Genomic DNA, 19,674 nt, shown 5'->3' on the forward strand with positions numbered 1-19,674 from the left:
CACCTGGACCAAGCCCCAGCTTCTGCACTGCCATCCCCGACTTTATCACTCCTCTCACCATTGACTCCAAAGACTTCATCTTCTTCGAAATTTCCACCTCGACAACTTCAATGACACCAACACCGCCAGTCTCCTCGACAGAATGAATACATTGAGACTCACCCATCTCCTCACTGACACCACCCTCAATGCAGGACACATGCTGGACCCCAACTTCACTTCTGGCAGCAGGGTCAAGTACAGCCACATCACCGAAATCACCTGGACCAACCACTCCTTTGTACACTTCAACATTTCCAGGCCCCATACCTGCACTGTCGAGCCACCCATTGCCCCAAACCGCAGCTGGAGCAAAGTATCAGACAGCCAATGGCCCAACACCCTCAACATATCATGCCCTAAAACTGCATCAAACCTGGACCAAGCTATCAAAAACTTCAACTCCTGGGTCACTAACTGCACCAACATCCTTGCTCATCAAGACCAGCAGACAAACGAAATCCACCAAGCGGTCAGGATGGTACACCAAGGAACTGAGAACAACAAAACGCCACTGCAAGCAACTGGAAAGGATATGGCACACAAGCAAGGGCACCTCAGACAGGACCACCTTCAAGCCCTCCTTCAACCTCTATTACCGGCTACTAAGAGAGACAAAGAGGGAAGCCCTAGCCGACTACATCGAGTCCAGTTTGAACCGCAGGAAAGAGCTCTTCAGCATTGTCAGAGAGTTCACCAACACCGCAGCCACAGAAAACAGCATCATCCCCTCCCAAAAACTATGTGGCCGACTTCTTTCACAAGATCACCACTATCTAGAAGAACTTCAAACCCCAGCCCAAGGCCTCAGTTTTCCTTCACCTTCAATCACTCACCAAAATCAACATAGGCCACCATTTTACCGCATGAGACCAGCTCATACCCCAGGACACCACCATAATCATGAACTCTGTTAACTCAGGGGCCCCCAAAGACACCTGCCCTTACCACATTTTCAACCTTGGAAGCTGCATGATTACCACAAGCTCACCACCCTCTTCAACTACTCACTTGCCATGGCCACCTTTCCTGAAGTCTGGCAACATGCAGAAGTCAAACCACTCCTCAAAAAACCATCTGCCAAACCGCGCAAACTCAAAAAATACTGCCCCATGTCACTTATCCCTTTTCCCGCCAAAGTCCTGGAAAAAGCCATCAACAGGCAACTCACAAATATCTGGAGCAGAACCTTCTCCTAAACACCTCCCAATCTAGATTACGCACCAGCCAGAGACTGCCTTGATCGCATCCATTGATAAAATCGGAGCTCTTGTCGCCTGGGGAGAAAAAGCAGTTCTGATCCTCCTCGGCATCTCAGCAGCCTTTGACACTGTATATCATCTCATCACACCCTGATGCATCACATCAGTATCCTAGGAAACGCTCTCAAGTGGATCACCTCCTTCCTCACCGGAAGAATGCATATGGTCCACCTACCTCCATTCACCTATAAACCCAAAGACATCATCTGTGTTGTCCCTCAAGGATCCATACTCAGCCCCACTCTCTTCACCTCCTACATGACCCCCTTGGCCAACATTGTCAGATTCCATACACAGACGACACCAAGCTCATCCTCTCACTCTGAACAAATCCTGCCAGCACAAGAACCAACTTCCACAGGTGGATAACGAGCATAGGCAACTGGAAGGACAGCTGCCTGAAGCACAGCACGGACAAAACGGATCTTTGGAAACAACACCAACCCTTGGAACGACTTCTGGTTGCCCTGGAACTGTGACCATCACTCACACTGACTGACCACGCCACAAACCTCGACATATTCCTGGACACCAAACTAACCATGAAGTCCCAGATCATCGCAGTCACCTATGCCTGCTTTTGCACACTTTGTATGTTATGAAAAGTCTTCAAATGGCTCCCCCTGAACACCAGACAAGCACTGGCAAAGCCAATATTTCTCGTCTTACAACAGCATTACCTGATCCTTTTTTGATCATTTGCTGATATAGAACAGCATCAGCACGATCAAAACCAACCCACCACAAGGATGATGACATATACAAGTGCTGGTATCTATTCACACATATGCCTCATGTCATGGCTCCCATTTTATTTCACTTTTTAACTTTTGATTTGCCATCCAGTGATGGCGGACCATTCTTGGCACTGTAAATTAAAAATATGCACAAAAGTGCTTTAAGAACAAAAAGAAAGCTTAGTAGCAAATTTAGCTCTTGGGCTTTCAAAAAAACATATATTTTTTAAAGTATGCAGTGTGGTGGGGAACAGTCAACACCACAGCAGTGAAAGGGAAAAGGGAAGCAAAAAAGGAGCTGAGGGGGTTTAAAAACTAACATTAAAAAACCAGACCGTGATGGGCGAGGGATGTATCAGATGGGAAGGTGGAGGAAAGAGTGACAGGAAATCTGGTGGGGCATGGACTTGGGTAGTGAAAGCAAAAAAACACATGCATACCCATGAAGCCCTGAAATAAAAAGAAAAAAAGAGGTAGCTGAATATAAGCAGTTGATGGATAGAATTCATGCTGTCCTGCAAGGAAGGGACAAAAAAGAATATGAAAGAAAACCGTTGAATAGCAAGTAAGAAAATAAGACTGCTAACAAAGCCAGTGAAAAACAATAAGGTGACCCGAAGCCCTTTTTAAGTTGCAGCCTACCAGATAGCACAGGTGTCTTGTTTGCTAAAGACATCTTGGGAACTTTCAGAAAGTTGACCTAGGAATGCATTTCACTCGTTGATTATCATTGGCTTTCCATTGCTGGTTTTATTTGCTTTAGGCTCTACAGGTTCAGTTCATCCCTCCTGTTGCCTAAACCGTGTTTACAGTATTCTTCCACAAACTTGCTTTCTGTTAACATGTCTTTAAATGTTGTTCTTATCTGGTCACATTTTCTAGGCATTCAAAGACTGAGGTCAAATGCCAGAGCCTGTCTTCCACAGGCGCTTATTTACTTTTTTTTCCTCTGATTACAAAGATTTATGTGACAATCTTGCTGGATAATGAGGGGGGTAGGAAAGAGTTTTTTTCTAGCACACGACAACATTGAAATGAACTGTGTAAGTATTTCAGAATATATCAGAATTATGAATGCACACATGAAGCACATTTTTTGTTATTTATGAAGTGTGTTGGAAACAAATACTTTAACGTTATCAAAATTAATGATTAAACTGGGTGATGCAATATTTCACACATTTTCGTCTGTATAGTCACTGTATAGTTTTATTGGTAAGACTGTATGTCTGTGCAAATGTAATGGGCACTTCAGATAAAAATGTGTTGTCTATAATGACAGTCTTGCTTCCAAGCCATGAATACTCACTCAACTCTACGCCACTCCACTCTGCTCTGCACCACTCCACACATCTGCATTCTACTCTGCACCACTCCACTCTAAGCCACTTCATGCTACACCTCTCTACTCTTCCCTGTACCACTCTACGCCAATGCACTGTACCCCACTCTACTCTTCGCCACTACATTCTACACCCCTCCAGTATAGCCACATCAATCTACTCTGCACATCTCCACCCTTAGCAACTGTACTCTATGCCACTCTTTAATACTGCACTCTATGACACTGCACTCTATGCCAATACACTCTACGCCAGTGCACTTTACTCTGTAACACTCAACTCTGTGCCAGTGCACTCTACCCCAATCCACTATGCGCCATTCTAATCTGCTCTCCACCACTGAACTCTATGCCACTGCACTCTACACCACTTAACGCAATTACGCTTTATGCCACTCAAAGCAACTGCACTCTACCCTGCACCACTCTACACCATTTCCCTCTACTCTGAAACAATCTATTCTACACCACTTTGCTCCACGCTGTAACAATTCACTCTGTCACTGCACTCTAAGCCGCTCTACTCTTAACCCCTGCACTCTACACAATTGCACTCTGTCACTGCACTCTATGCCACTGCAGTCTACATTGCACCACTGTACTCTACTCCACTACTTTCTATGCCACCTGCTCCACTGCACTCTGTCACTCTACTCTTCAACATTGCAGTGTACACCACTGAACTCTGCGCCACTCTAATCTTCACTACTCCACTCCACTCCACGCCACGCCACTGCACTCTATACCACTGCACTCTATTGCACTATTCTCTGCTCTGCACCACTCTGTGGTACTCTACTCTCCTCTGTGCCACCGCACTCTATGCCTCTCAACTCTACTCTGCACTCCATGCCACTTGAATCTATTCTGCGCCACTGCGCTCTGCATTGCTCAACTCTATGCCACTCTACTTTGCACCACTCTAGGCCACTGTACTGTACATCACTGCACTCTACACCACTGCACTCTGTGCCGCTCTACTTTACTCCGCACCATTATACTCTGCGCCACTCCACTCTGTGCCACTTCACTCTGTGCCATTCCATTCTGCACCACTGCACTCTACTATCCACTTCTCTAATCTATGTCACTTCATTCTACGATGCTGCATTGTACGCCTTTGAATTCAATGCCACGGCACTCAATGCTACTGCACTCCACGCCACTATACTCTGCAACACTCTATGCCAATGCACTTTACACTAGTCCACTCTACTCTATGGCCCTCCACTCTATGCCACTCCAATACACAACATTCTCTGGCACTCCATATACAACACTCTCCTACCCAGAACCTTCTAAATCCCTATTGCTAGCAGGGCTGCTATATTTTATTGGGAATGCATCAGCTTATCTCAGATGGGCTACTCGTTTAAAGTAACAATGTGAGCACAAGCCACTAAGCTGCAGGTTATGAAGTATTTATTGTAAGCACCTGCACTTCTGCCCTATCAATTGTATATACAGCTGCTGCCTTAAAAGTTTTGGGGAGATCTGTCCAGCAGAGTTCGAGAAAAAAGAAGGGGCCCCAAAACAAGTTTTCCCCATGGATTATTCCACAGGGATTTTGAACACGACTTGAGACCGAACTGCTGGATAGAATTACACCAAATTTGGCAGAAAGGTAGCTCTTGGTCCAGAAAATGTGCTTTTGTGATATGGTGTACATCTGTTCAGTAATCTTTGAGATATTACAGTTTAAAAAATATAGATATCTAGGGATGCCAGCAGTGGCCCGTCCGCACGGGCTGGGGTGCCACGCCCCCTACCTTTTTCCTTACATGAAGAGTATCTGACAGGCTGAACAAAAGTCAGCCTGACAGATTCTCTTCTGGTTCAGGTCAGGCAGCTAGGAGTTTGACTTGTGTTAAATGCACAGACTCCAGGTTTCCTGAGCTCACCTTTGCTGGGCTGGAGAAGTCACAGCCCTGTAGGTGTGACCTCTTCAGCCTAGCAAAGGTGCCTCGAGGCCCTCCCCCTCATGACGAGAGGGAATGGCACCAATTCCTTCAGACCTGGGTGCTTCAGTTTTGAGCCCTGAAGCGCCCAGGCACCTCGTCAGAGTGGGGTGCGGTCAGCAGTCTCATTGACCCCATCCCACTCTGTGACGAGTTGGGACTGCTGTCTTCCCTCATTGGCTGACCTTAGGCCAGCCAATCAGGGAAGGCAGCAGTCCCAACCCTCCTGGGGCCTCAGAGACTCTGGACTGCTGCCTTCCCTCATTGGCTAACTTTAGGTTAGCCAATGAGGAAAGGCAACAGTCCCAACCCTACTGCGACCTCCGATGCTTCCCTGTCAGAGCTGCTGAGGTAAGTTTTATTTTTTTTTATGTTTGGTGCGTACGTGTATGAATGTATGTGTATTTGTTAGTGAGTGTTGTGAATGTGTGTGAGTGTGAATGAATAGGTGTGAGTGAGGTGTATGTGTGCATGTGTTACCTACCCCACCCCTTCCCTCTTAAAACTACAGGCTCCCACTGAGGTACACGGATCCGCCGCAGATCCAGCTGTCCCCAGGCTGATATCTGATTGGCTGCCAACAACTCAACAAGGAAGTGTCGGTAGTCATTTGGGGACTCGGCTTCAGCCGAGTCCCACAAAACACAGGGCTGAAATAAAATTTAGGGTGTCCATGACCCCCACCTCCCTGAGCTAAATAGAAACTATGGAGGACGGGTGCGTGGCCCCCTTCATGGACCCAACAATGGCCATGGGGACCACCACCCCTAGGGCCAGCTCCTGCTATGTCTCAGGGTGCCCACCCCCGGGAAATAGCTGTTTGCTCTGACTTGGCCAGAGCTTTGACAGCTCCCGCGAAGTCAGAGCAAACACTCCACTTTCAGCGGGAAAGAGCTGTCAAAGTGCTGCAGAGATGTGGGCAGGGTAAGAGATGAAACTATTGCTCTTGCACACAGGGAGCAGCATGTTTAGCATCTCCCTGTGTGGAATAGCAATGCTGACTCCCCGCAGGAGATGGGCAGCCAGCTGGGACTACGGGATCCTTGAGGTACTCCATGCGGTCCCATTGCATACTGGGCGCCCTGGGGGCACCCAGGCGACATGGCTGAGCCCCAGGGGATGGGGTCCCCAGGGCTGAAATCATCATGGGGAGGGGCGCCATGCTGCGCCCCTCCCCTATTCAATGTAAGCCGGTCCCCTGGGGCCGAGTTCGGCCTGGGGAGGGGGGGTACACTTCCCCCTCCTCTATTAAGTGTGTTTACTCATCGATTCTATATTTAAAAACAATCTAAAATCATTTGTGGAGGTGAATGCATCGCTGATCCATTGGAGCGCAATCTGTATGTGACAGTGACAAGTGGGTTTTTTCTTGTCCTCTCCTTGTGAGAGCAGAGTCCATAGTTCTTCCTTTATATTGCAAAGAATATGCAAATGTGCAGCTCACCTGGAAGCTGCGCCCCCTTGGCACTGCATTGTCCACCTTAGTAGTATGCATATGTCTTCCCGTCCTTTTGCGAGGATGATGGTCAGCTTATAAAAAGGCCCTACAGTGTGTTTCCCGCCAATTTTCGTGGAGCTTTCTTGATGCCAAGGAACACGAGGACATCTCCACAAAACAAAGAAGCATTTATGTAATGTAGATTACAGGAAGGACCCTAGTTTGGTGGAGATTTACATATTTTGTGGTCTCGTTGACCTCTATATAGGAGGATTAATGTTATCACAGTATTCTAGAGAAAGACGCACCAGAAACAATCATGTTGCCAAAACACACACAAGGTCACTGGTGACATTTCCTTGTGTTCCATTATACAGGTAGTGTAGAATACATACTGGACATTTACTCAAGGATTCAGAAAGAACTCCACTTGGGTAGATATTTTGTGCAAAGCTGTGCACTCTTGTTGGATAAAAGGGCAGGTGAGGTTCCTTTGCGGCTGAGTCACTCACAAAGCTACTGACACATCCACGCAGACACTCACATACACCCACTCACTGACACACTCAGACACTCATGCACCCACTCACACATCCACTGACTCATGTACTCACTCACAGACCCACTCAGACACTCACGCACCCACTCACAGACCCACTCAGACACTCACGCACCCACTCACAGACCCACTCAGACATTCACACACCCTCTCACAGACCTTCTCAGAGACTCATGCACTCATTCACAGACCCACTCAGAAACGTATGCACTCACTCACAGATGCACTCACTCATGCACGCAATGATAGACACACTCAATTACATACCTACTCAGAGACCCACTCAGTCATGCATCCACTCACTCATCCACTCAGAGACTCATGCACCCATTCACAGACCCACACAACCATGTACGCACTGACAAACCCACTGAGGTACTCATGCACACACACTCACAAACCCACTCAGAGATTTATGCATGCGGGATGGGTGATTATAGGGGTTAGCCACAGGCCAGGCCCTGCGACAAACTCCCGCCATATACGTCCTTTGGCTGTACGTGGCGTAGGATTAAGTAGTTATAAAGTGTTGCCCGCAAGGCCTGACCACAGAACAGGCCCTGCAGCCAACCCACGCCATGCACAGTCGATGGCCGTGCACAGCAGTGGTTTGATTAACGTATAGTAATCAAAATTACTTTACGTTAAAACAAAACATAGAAATTCACTAAAAAAAAGGTTAAAGGGACGTTATAGTTAAGAAATAGAATTTTAAAAAACCCATAGAAATTGCCTTAAAAACCAAAGGTTACAAGGACATTATAGTTAGGGTCTGAATTTACTCGCACAAAACCATAGAAACTCAGCAAATATAGTTATGGTTAGCTCAAGTAACTATAACTTGTACCCTAAAGTAATTATAACTTGCGCACTTGCCTTGCACTGCTAATTACCCCACATATATCACTCATGACATCTTTGATAACCTCATTGATAATATAAATGTAACATTTGCAGCAAAAATATTGAAAAAGAAACTGCGCATGGCGGGGGAATACAGGATATCACCCAAGAGATACGTTTCCTAATGCCTGTCACCTACTGTTTGCAATAGTTATGTTTCCTTCCTGGAAACTTGTATAACACACTGAAGATTCAAGAGTGCTTTAAGGCTCCGACACACATTCGGTTAGAGCGACATGGGAAACCCTTCTCTGGAACCCCGAGAACCAAGAATTACCATCAAAGTTGTATGTCACCATATCATGGTCGAAATATTAATCTGAAAAAAATATCAGATTTATTGTACTGAATGTCACTATATCATCACTGGGAGAATGTATAGGGAGGTACACTATGTAAGTCTTTTTGTTGCTCTTCTTAACTACCCATGTACTTGGATGTAAATATTTATGTGGGTCGATCTTGAAGACTCGGTGTTGTGACTCCACACCTCTGAGTGCTTGATAAGTTGGCAGTCGAAAAAGTGGAGTCGATGATTTTGCAGGTCGATATTTCAACCCCAATAGTGTGATATAGCAACTCTTCAGAATACTCACCACAGAATGCAGCGCCTTTTAAATGACTGACGTGTCCCCGCCAAGCACCGCTTTCCCCAGATCGGACACCAGTTATCGATCAACCATCGTTAACAGTCACTAAGGCCAATTGCATCACCAAAAGCCAAAGAGCCAGTTTCAACCAGAGGCCTGCAAAAGACTTAAAATCTTATCTGTTTCCAATAGGTATGATACATTTTCTGTTTCTTAAATCAGCCTAAAAACTTGAACTAATGTGGACATTAGGTCTAGTCGCTAAGTCACTTACTGCTGGGCCAAGTGTCCAGGGTTCTATTCACGGCTGTCCACTTGCCCAGAGCTCTGTGGTCCTCCGCAGATGCTTTCATATCCCTGTGGTTTAGTTCCCTCACATGCCGAACCCGTGGGTACTCCTGCAGCCTAGACACTGATAGTAAGCACTACCTAAGGCTGTACCTGCAGTTCACAGGCTCAAGAACTGTAGATGACTCGGCCTTTTTTTCCTTACTCGCTTCATAAAACGAATACCAGCCAGCCCTGCAATAGTACCACCTTCTTCTTACAAAGCCACCAAGCTTCGAGGCGTGAATGTTTCATGAAGGGCATTGCTGTAAAAACTGACATTTACACACACAACTCTTAATCGCCTGCTCAAATCACGGTCATTTCCTAGATCCCTTGTTATTCATCGCATAAACGCCTTTTTGTTTAAAGAAAAGTTTTAAGTAAAAAAGGGGCATTTTTTCAGCAGCGTCTCCTAAGGACACATTGAAAGCGTGGCCTGCATTTAAGCGCTATGTTTATAGTAGTTGCTCGCATTGTTTCTATTTTCCATGTCGTAGATGCAGGAGAATGAGACGCTCGGTACAATAGTCATTAAATGCAAATAATGTGCTGTCTGAGGTCACCGTTTTTATCTGCCCTCAGTCGCCACCTTTTAACAGATGGACGAACGTAGCGGACTTTTGTGCTGAAGGCCTGATTTTATCTTTTGAGCAATGGTGCTGTGGTCGACACATCCATCACACCCTTCGCCTCTGCTGCAGCGCAGAGAAATGAATACACGTACAGATCCTTCACGGCTGAGTGGAACCACCTAACATACGTCAGTTAGTAGGGATCGTCTGAAAATTCTTTTTACGTTCTAGGCGGAGGCCAGCTACACTGTTGTAAACTTGAGCAGATTTAAATTACGTTGGCAAAATTCCCGCATTACAAGAAAATTGTGACATGTTTGGCACGTAAATCAGGAAATAAACATCATGTTAAAAATATGATATTGTATCCTCAGAATTCAATGAAAGGTGTCCTTGGAAGCGATCCACTACAGTATTGCAGATTATATCTGTGCTTCGAGAAATTGGTTGTTTTTACACATACACTGGGGAACATCCCTGCCCCGCCCTCATCACAATGCTAATAGTGAACTAAGAGGCAAGCCAGTTGTTAAGTGTACCTCACACAAAGCTTAGATTTTCGCTATAAAGGGAGCAGCATTATAGGCTACTAAACCAAACACAATAAAGGTTTTTGACAGTGCACATCATAAACTTTCGTATTTCAAAGTGCTTTCATAAGTGATAATGAACGAAAAGGAGGCTTTGTCAACTAAAGTAACCGAGGACCACGCAGGTTTGTCAAGCATGAAAGCCTGGATTCATCCCAGCCAGATTTTCTAGTTTCACACTGTGCAATCGCGCTACTAGATGTCTACTTCCTTTGACATCAAATGTTAATGCCTTGTCCCTAATGATGGTGAGATTGGAGCATGGGCGAGCAAACCTTGCCAAGAGACATAATAGCACTTCATAAGTGACACTGACTACTTTAGAACTTTTTTTAAATAAATAGGGATATGCTGGGTTTCACAGTATGGTGAGTCAAGGCCAGGATTCGCAACTCGTCCCATGTTGTGTGTTTGAAGCTGTTGCCACTAGGCCACCTCGCCTCCCATGAAAACTCAGCTCTTTTGAGATCATGGTTTCGAGAGGACCTCGAGGCTGAGCCAGAGACAGGTTTCTAGCTCAAGCCTGGCCGAGCTTTCAGTGGTTCACCTACCGCTAGTAATATTGTGAAAATTTTATGAAAAAAAAACTATGCACTTTCGAACACACATGGGCCCAGGACCTTATCAAGAATTTTCAAGGCTGGTGATTATGACATGTCAGTATGGCTGGGGGCATTGTGAGTCAGTCACATGTCATGAATCTGTGCATGAAATGACTGCTCTGACAGCCTCAGCATTTTAGGTCTTTCAGCAGCACCTAATCCCCAGTAGGTCAGTTCTCTTCTGGTAGAATCTGGAGCAATAGGCCCTTCCTTCAAAGTTACCCAACGAAGATGTTGCTCAGAATGCATCTTGCACATTTCTACAGTGCACGAGTGATGCAATGTGAAAATGATAAGCAAAGCAAAGGAAGAACTACCTTGATGATTACAATTTATTTTGACGTAAGCGGGTGAAGGGTCCACTTTTACTCCACTGCCATAAAATTTCCACTGATTAGTTGGTTTAATCAGCTGTAGTGATGGATCAATGCCTCACTGCACCCAGTATCATTTAAATAGTCCTGACACCACATCAAGATTTTTATAATAATTATTAAAATTATAGAGAGAGTTTTTATGAGATAACCTTGTAGGTTGTATTACTTAGAGCCTGTGGCATGATTCTTGGTTGAGTGAGAATGTAATATAGCGAGAAAAGGGGTTATTTGTTAACTGCAATCTTCATCATGCAGGAGGATATTCATTGACAGAATTCAGTGCACATTTTATGCCTCTGAGCCATAGAAGTTTGCAAGGTATGATTTTGTAATGCCATTTTTACATGTACCATTGAAGACTGTGCAAGTCTGGGGTTTTGGTGGTATGTGTTTTCATTGTGTTTCTGAAGGTGGGAGGCATTTCTTTTTAGTTTCAAAAGGAGGGAGGTGTATGATATTCCACTTGTCAGGTTACCCAATAATGTCAAGGAATGTCAGGGTATGAAGGTTCTCTAGAGGGCAGTTGAGGCAGACCATTGTTGCGCATCTAACTACATCTGCTCCTGGTGGGGTTATGTATTCATTTAACTGACAATAAATCCTCTTGTAATCTACTGCTGTTGTCTGCCTATTTTTACACGCAAACTTGCATCACAACACTCTACAGCTTGTGCTGTCATCATTAAAACCGCTTCCAATAACCACCATGGTCAGCAATAAAAGCTTGACACCACGATCGAGAAATTGCAGATTGTGCTATTCTGCAAGAATATGCTATACGTTTTGGTAACATCACACCTAGTGGGGCTTTAAAGCACATGGGGTTGGAGAGTTCAATCCAATATACCCCGTAGCCAAGGTTGATTGTTTGTAAATTTGTTAATAAGCTGTATTTGTTAAAAAGCTGACATCTTGCACAAACCTCTAGAGGATTGTGCTCCATTTAGAAACTTCCTGGGATGTTGTTCTTCTGACTTTCAGACTTCAATGCTGATTGCCGGAAAGTGTCCCTTCCCCTCAGGAACTGGCTAATTTCCTTGCACTTGGGTAGAATTCATTGTAGGGGTGAGATTGTTATTTGTGTCCAATAACAGTAGGTCTGTTGAGTTGCTTTTGAAAAGAAAAAAAAAAGAAGAAAGAAAGTAATCCACTCTACTGCACTCTTGAAATAATGAGCCACCACTGAAGCTTCACAAAATTACCATGCTCCTAATTTTCTTGATAAAATAAAAAACGTCAGGGACACATAATCCTTGTTTAACCATGTTTGTCATGTTGGGTAGCTGGTAAATAATCCAGCTCTTTAATCAAAGGAAGGCGGGCCACAGGAGATCTCCAGAAATGCTTGTAAGGTCGGAGCAGAGTCAGTCATGTGGCAAGATCAACATTAAAAAATACGTAGGTTCTTATGGGAGTAATAGCTTAAACCTGTCACAATTTTTTGTAGTTTTCTCTTTAGTTTCTCCAAATCATCTTTATGATTCTGGAGATGGGGCCACCAGAACAGGGCAAAATACGTCACGTAAGATTGCACATGATGGGTAGAGGAGTGACAAAATATCCTTTTTTAGGTATCTCCTAAGACAGAATTGGTAGACATTTTGTGTTTCGAGTTTGATTGGCGTTCCACACTTCTCTTGTTCTGCCCACCATATTGGTGCTTCTAATGTGAACTTCACTTCTTTATTATTTTTTCTCTTTTGGCTTCCATACTTTTTGCTAGACAGAATAAAGGCTGGTGCTAATCCGCCTGTTTCTCATTACATTTTGCCTTTCACATAGCTGTTTTTCCAATGTCTAGAGTATCCATACTGGTTGTTTACGTAGGTCCCTAGAACAACTGGCCTATCGAGAACTATGGTCTAGATGCATTGTGTAAAAAATAGAGGAAATAGATCATAAATAAAAATGAAATAAATTAGTATATTATTTTGTTAGTGTTGTGGTGCAGGTCCAACCCTCTCTGACGCAGTGAAGAAATGTATTTGCCACTGGCCAAGATAGTCCTTAGCTGGGATGTGGGTCAGACTGTATGAAGAGATTCTGTTCTGTTCCGTCCAAACCTTGTCGTTCACCTTGTATATGTGGCGATGGATGCCTTATTGGGTCTGTATGTCCTCTCCTAGGACCCACCTCCTGGGGAGCACCACCTTGGTACTGTTTGATGAGCTGAGGAATCACCAGCTAGAAGTGTGCTTTAAAAAATAAGTTGCCTTCAGTAACTGTGTTTCTGGTGGATACTTGATTTACGCTCAGGTCGCTCACTGGGCTAGCCGCCTCCCAATTCTGAGGTGTTCTCTTGTGTGTTTAACAAGGTTCCAGTTATTTTTCTGCCCTGCATCCTGCCTGTTTCATCAATCCTTTCTCCGTCTCTACGGGTGTGTGAAAAAACAGGATGGGAGCTGACATCAGAGCGCTGGGTTGGTACCATAAATGATTCTGTGATGTCACATGCAGGGAGGTGCTGGAATGGAGTTTGAGTTACTATGCCACCTACCAGTGGAGGAGAGTTATTTACATTTTTCCTGCTCCATTTTAGTGTTTGGAGGAGATTAATCAGGAGAGGGATCAACTAGTACCCACCAGAAACATTGTCTCCAAAGGTAAGGACATATTATTTTATCCATAAAGAATATTTTCTAAAAATCCACATTTTTTGATCACAGGTAAATTATTTCTATTTTAAGGAAATGAGCTCCATGCCCCGAAAACATTTTTTTGTATTTTGTTTCATACATTTTTGTCCCCCATACACTAGGTTTTCACTTTGTAAATCTATTAGTTATGTCCTCCTTACACCAGCTTGTCTATTTCTTCAAGGGGTTGCACGAACTACTGCCCTAATGAGCACAGTTCGCATCACAAGAGGTCCCATCCCAAGGCTGCCCGCAAACGTAAGGTGACCCGCACTTACACCAGAATTTCTGACGGGAAGCCATGAGTGTCCACCACACTGCGACTGGTAACATGATACGTAGGATTGGGATGCCAATAATAGGGCATTGAGGGCAACTTGCGTAGGCCACCTTCAATACAACCCACCATAAGCCTAGATTGCCAACAATATAAGATGAGACAGCTTATGATACTATAAAACCCATCCGCTGTAGTACCGCCATCATAAAATGTATGAACCACCATCATAAAACCAGCACCTTGAGACCTTCATGGGTGAGTAGTTGCGCTTTACAAAAACTGATTAATTGATAATTTAAGATGGAAAATGTGTGCAGATCATTTCTCCACAGATTTTCTTTTTGCAAACTTTCTTAATTCCGTTCTATTGCAGTACGGAAGAACTCTAAACCGTTTTTAGCAGAATATAACTTCTGGAGGGTAATATTAAAAAAAAAAACAATTATATATGCTTCATAACTTTTTGAAAAAGTCATGATATTTTATGTGGATGTCTTGAAGCGAAAAACTTCGTGGCACAGAAAGATTTCCGTAAATCGACGGTGGAATAGTTTGAAGTGTTTTATGTGAATGTCCTGCAGCGAAAAAATTCATACCGCAGAAGGTTTCCCGTGGACACGTTTACAAAAGAATTGTAGTTTACCCACTGGGATACATTTTGCGGTCTTTGGCCGATCAGTGGTTTATTTATCTGTCTAGAGTCGAGGCTCTTCGAACAAGCCTGACGGCCGTTTGAGGCGCTGTATAATGCGGTTGAACATTTCCACGCACTTTGCCCATCTTTGCGAATACAGTTGGAGCGGGTGTGATAAGAGCCGAGCGCTTTAATTTCCACTTAGAATGCACAGACCTCGGGAATGTAATTATTACGATGGTTACGGAGTACATTGAAGCGAGGAGCGGGTCGCTGGCGCAGGATAAGGCGATGAGATGAGGGAACTGCTCGCCTGCTGGGAGTCTCAGCAGACGCCTCACTGCTCGCCCTCGCCGACAGCAGCTGCATTACTGACGAACACATTCCATTGATTTGCTGCACGGCCCCCGGCTTGTGCTTCGCGGGCGAACCCCTTGCAAAACTGGGCTCGTGCGCCATATTACATATATTCATCTGTTCGGACCTGGCGACCGAGCGGCAGTGAGATGCAGGCAGTGCTTAACCTATACAAACAAATTCATTAATACATAAATAAGTGCCAGGGCTCTCGTCAGGAGGCCACGGCAGCAGCTTGCACCGTCCCCCCTACCAGAGCTGCTAAGGACAGCGCCAAGACACTACTGATCATCGCACTCTTAAAAGTGTGACAGTTCCAGGCCCCCAGAGCTATAAAACGGCCTGCGGGGTAGGTATGAATCATTTTTAGTGTCTATTGCATTAATAAACAGCTGTGGTGTTCGTCTCTAAATTCAATGACAGCGCCCCCATGTGGCAGACTGCCATAAGTGCTGGTGTTGACAATTAAGTGCCGAGCAACGGAAGCCACAGGCTCAAATTAAGCACCAAAAGCAGAGCAGTGTTTTGAATCCACTGGTCTGCCTGTCAGTGCAAAGGGACCAACCTGATTTTGCTAACGGGACTTCGCTCTCCCCATAGGACTGCTCATGTATGACTCCACTCACTCGTGGGGGATAACTGGATGACCCCCAGCACCTTCATTGCCACACTTTGGGGGCCCCTTCTGGGTGCACTGACCGTGCATCACTTCATATGTGGTGCATAGTCAGTGCACCCTCTGACAACATGTTTGCCTTTGTATCCGCATCTGCAATACGGTGCAGGCCCAGAGGCAAAGGCGTTACCTCATTTGCATATGGAATGCATGGACCTTAAGTGTGGTTCAGCATAATAAATATTAATCAATAAGCAACACGTTTTTGTGGCCCTTTCTGTAATACCACAGAGATAGGGTATTCGTAAAACATGCCATTTCCACAGCTGCTCCATTTTGTGTCATATGGCCCCTGATGCTCCAAACACAGACATTGTGCATGCAGGGAATGGAGTGCTCATGGTTCCTGGGTGGGGAGAGAAGAGTGATTGCTATCACTCTCTGATGCGGTTAAAGTGACGTGGCTACAAAGTCTTCTGGGTATGATTGGGATGGCTTCTAATGCTCTCTTCTTGCCAGACTCTAACCAGAACCCTAGTTACTTGAGGTAAGGAGATTTGACGCTCATGAACCCAAAGTGTGAGGGGCTCAGGGTAGGTGGGCAGATAAAATGAGAAACTTTGGGTGCAAAGACAGTGTGAGGAGCTTAGGGTAGGCAAAATGAGAATCTTTGAGTGCACAGTGTGAGGTACTTAGAGTAGGTGGGATGGCCCAATGAGGAAATTCTCACACAGAGGGAGAAGCTTAGGTTAGATGGGCAGGCACTATGAGGAACTCCGTGCTTACTGTGTGAGAAGCTTAGGGTAGGTGGGCATGAAATAAAACAATCTTTGAGTGCACAGTGTGAAGTACTTAGAGTAGGTGGGGTGGCACAATGAGGAACTGCATACACACAATGTGAGAATCTTAGGGTAGGTCCACAGGCAATGTGAGGTACTCCATGCACACCCGTGTGAGAAGCTTAGGGTATGTGGTCTGGCAATATCAGGATTTTGTGCACACAGTGTGAGGGGCTTAGGGTAGGTTGGCAGGCAATATGCAGAACTTTGGGCGCATGATGGGAGGAGGTTAGGTCACATAGTTAAATGGTATCAGAAAGTTAAGAGTGAGAGCAAACAATGAGTGAGACTGGGAGCACATGCATGGGTTTGATATGGAGCTTGCAACCAATGGGGAGACGTCAGAGAAATTGGGTAGGTGGGCAGTGTAACGAGCTTGGGGTACATGGACAGTCAGAAGACTGGGGCAGATGGAGAGACTTTGAGAAAGGCTTGGATCACATCAATGGAGTAAGGAGCCTAGGACTCATGAAAAGGTTGAAGCATAATGGAACAGCAATTTACAAAGCCAATATGGTTGAGTAAACCTATAAACAGAATGACAAACTCGAATCATGTGGCTAGAATATGAAAGTCTTGGAGGTTGTAGGCACAATTTAGGAAGAAACTTGGGCCAAGGAGCAAGCAGTGTGTTGTAGCTGGATCCCAATAGACAAGCTATGTTTTAGTTTTAAGTGTGAGAGTGTGAGGGCATGTAATGTGAGGTAGATTGGGTCTTATGTGAAGCCATTGTGAAGTAGCTTGAGGCCTAAGAACATGCAGTGAGAGGCTGCCATTTTGTTAATCGGTACTCAGTTCCCAGCGGGGAAATTACAATTTAACAGTGGTGGAAAGGGGTCAAGATTGAGGCACTCTGACCCAATGGGACTAATGGAGAGGTCTGTGAGGGACCCCTTATGGGGAAGGAATTGTCCCCAAAAATGTTTTTTGCATGCGAGGATCCGCGGATACACCCGGATCCTCCTGAATCCTTACAGATTCAGCTGGATCCTCAGATCCAGACCCCAATTAACAAACACACATACACCTACTCACAGACTCACACACCTACTCACACACTCCCTCAAACACTCACAGACCCACTTACACACCCACACAACCATTCATATACCCACGCATACACCCACACAGCCACTCATACACCCACACACAGATTCACACACTGCCTCACACACCCACACAACTACTCCCACAACCATTCACGCACCTATACAGCCACTTACACCCCCACTCACAGACCAACAAAACCACCCACACACCCACCCACAGCTACTTACACACTGTAGGAGGCTGGCCTGACTTATAGTGGGTACCTTGTGGTACTTACACCTTGTGCCAGATCCAGTTATCCCTTATTAGTAGAATAGAGGTGTTTCTAGCAGCTTAGGCTGATAGAGGTAGCTATGGCAAAGCAGCTTAGGCTGAACTAGGAGACATGCAAAGCTCCTACTATACCACTTATATCATATAGCACAATATCATAAGAAAACACAATACTCAGAGTTGCTAAAAATAAAGGTACCGTATTTTAGTGACAATATGCCAAAAGTATCTCAGAGGATACCCTCACTTAGGAGGTAAGTAATATACACAAATGATATGTACACAAACCCAAAACTGGTAAGTAACTGTAAGAAGAGTAGTGCAAACAATGTAGAATCACAATAGGATGCAATAGGTATACATAGGTCTAGGGGCAACACAAACCATATACTCCAAAAGTGGAATGCAAATCACAAATGGACCCCAGACCTATGGGAGATTGTAGAGGGTCGCTGGGACTGTAAGAAAACAGTAAGGGTGTCCAAGATACCTCACCCCAAGACCCTAAACAGTAGGAGTAAAGTTACCCTACTACCCCAGAAAGACAGAATAGTTGTTATAGGGGATTCTGCAAGAACCACAAACACCAGCAAAACACTGAAGATGGATTCCTGGACCTGAGGACCTGTAAAGGAAGGGGACCAAGCCCAAGAGTCACGCAAGTGTCCAGGGGGGGCAGGATTCCACTAAATCCCAGCTGAAGGTGCAAAAGGGCTGCCTCCAGGTTGAAGAAGCCAAAGATTCTGCAACAACGAAAAGGGCTAAGCACTTCTCCTTTTGAAGGAAGATGTCCCACGGCGTGCTGGAGGTTGCAGAAGTGTTTCCAGGTAGAAATACCACAAACAAGCCATGCTAGCTGCAAGAGTCGTGGTTGCGGATTTTGGATGCTGCTGGGGACCAGGAAGGATCAAGATGCCGCCCCTTGGAGGAGGAGCCAGAGGGGACGCTCAGCAACTCAGAAAGCCCCCGCGGAAGCAGGCAGCACCTGCAGAAGTAACGGAGCAGGCACTTTTAAGATCTGAGGACAGCGGTCGACTCAGGGTCACAAAGGAGGGTCCCACGACGTCGGATTTCAACTCAGTGAGTTGGGCAATGCAGGATGGAGTGCTGGGGACCCAGGCTAGGCTGTGCACAAAGGAATCCTTGGAAAGGGTGCACAGAAGCCGGAGCAGCTGCAGATCACCCAGTACACAGGATTACTGTCTGGCGTGAGGATGCAAGGACTTACCTCCACCAAATTTGGACAGAAGGGCCACTGGACTGTGGGAGACACTTGGACCCAGCTCCTGTGTTCCAGGGACCACGCTCGTCAGGATGAGAGGGGACCCAGAGTACTGCTGATGGAGTATTTTGGTGCCTGCGTTAGCAGGGGGAAGATTCCGTCGAACCACGGGAGATTTCTTCTTGGCTTCCAGTGCAGGGTGAAGGCAGACAGCCCTCAGAGCATGCACCACCAGGAAACAGTCGAGAAAGCCGGCAGGATGAGGCGCTACAATGTTGCTGGTAGTTGTCTTGCTACTTTGGTGCTGTTTTGCAGGGGTCCTGGAGCAGTCAGTGGTCGATCCTTGGCAGAAGTCGAAGAGGGAAGTGCAGAGGTACTCTGGTGAGCTCTTGTATTCGTTATCTGAGGAATAGCCCAGAGGAGAGACCCTAAATAGCCAAAAAAAGGAGGTTTGGCTACTAAGAAAGG

General features: G+C 45.5%; 1 protein-coding gene across 4 annotated transcripts in view; it reads left to right on the top strand.

The window, feature by feature from the left end:
* Window positions 1-19,674, top strand: part of LOC138268326 (death-associated protein kinase 2-like) — a 430,402-nt gene that overhangs the window by 175,175 nt on the left and 235,553 nt on the right. For 2 of the 4 annotated variants that reach the window (XM_069217856.1, XM_069217858.1), the window contains exon 3: window positions 13,839-13,902. The exons of the other annotated variants lie outside the window; for them this stretch is intronic. The gene's annotated coding sequence lies outside the window, so the exon portion shown is untranslated. The remainder of the gene's footprint in view (window positions 1-13,838; window positions 13,903-19,674) is intronic. 4 annotated transcript variants of the gene reach the window in all.

This window comes from Pleurodeles waltl, chromosome 12 (genome assembly GCF_031143425.1).
Source record: "Pleurodeles waltl isolate 20211129_DDA chromosome 12, aPleWal1.hap1.20221129, whole genome shotgun sequence".
In the NCBI taxonomy this organism is placed as follows: Eukaryota; Metazoa; Chordata; class Amphibia; order Caudata; family Salamandridae; genus Pleurodeles; species Pleurodeles waltl.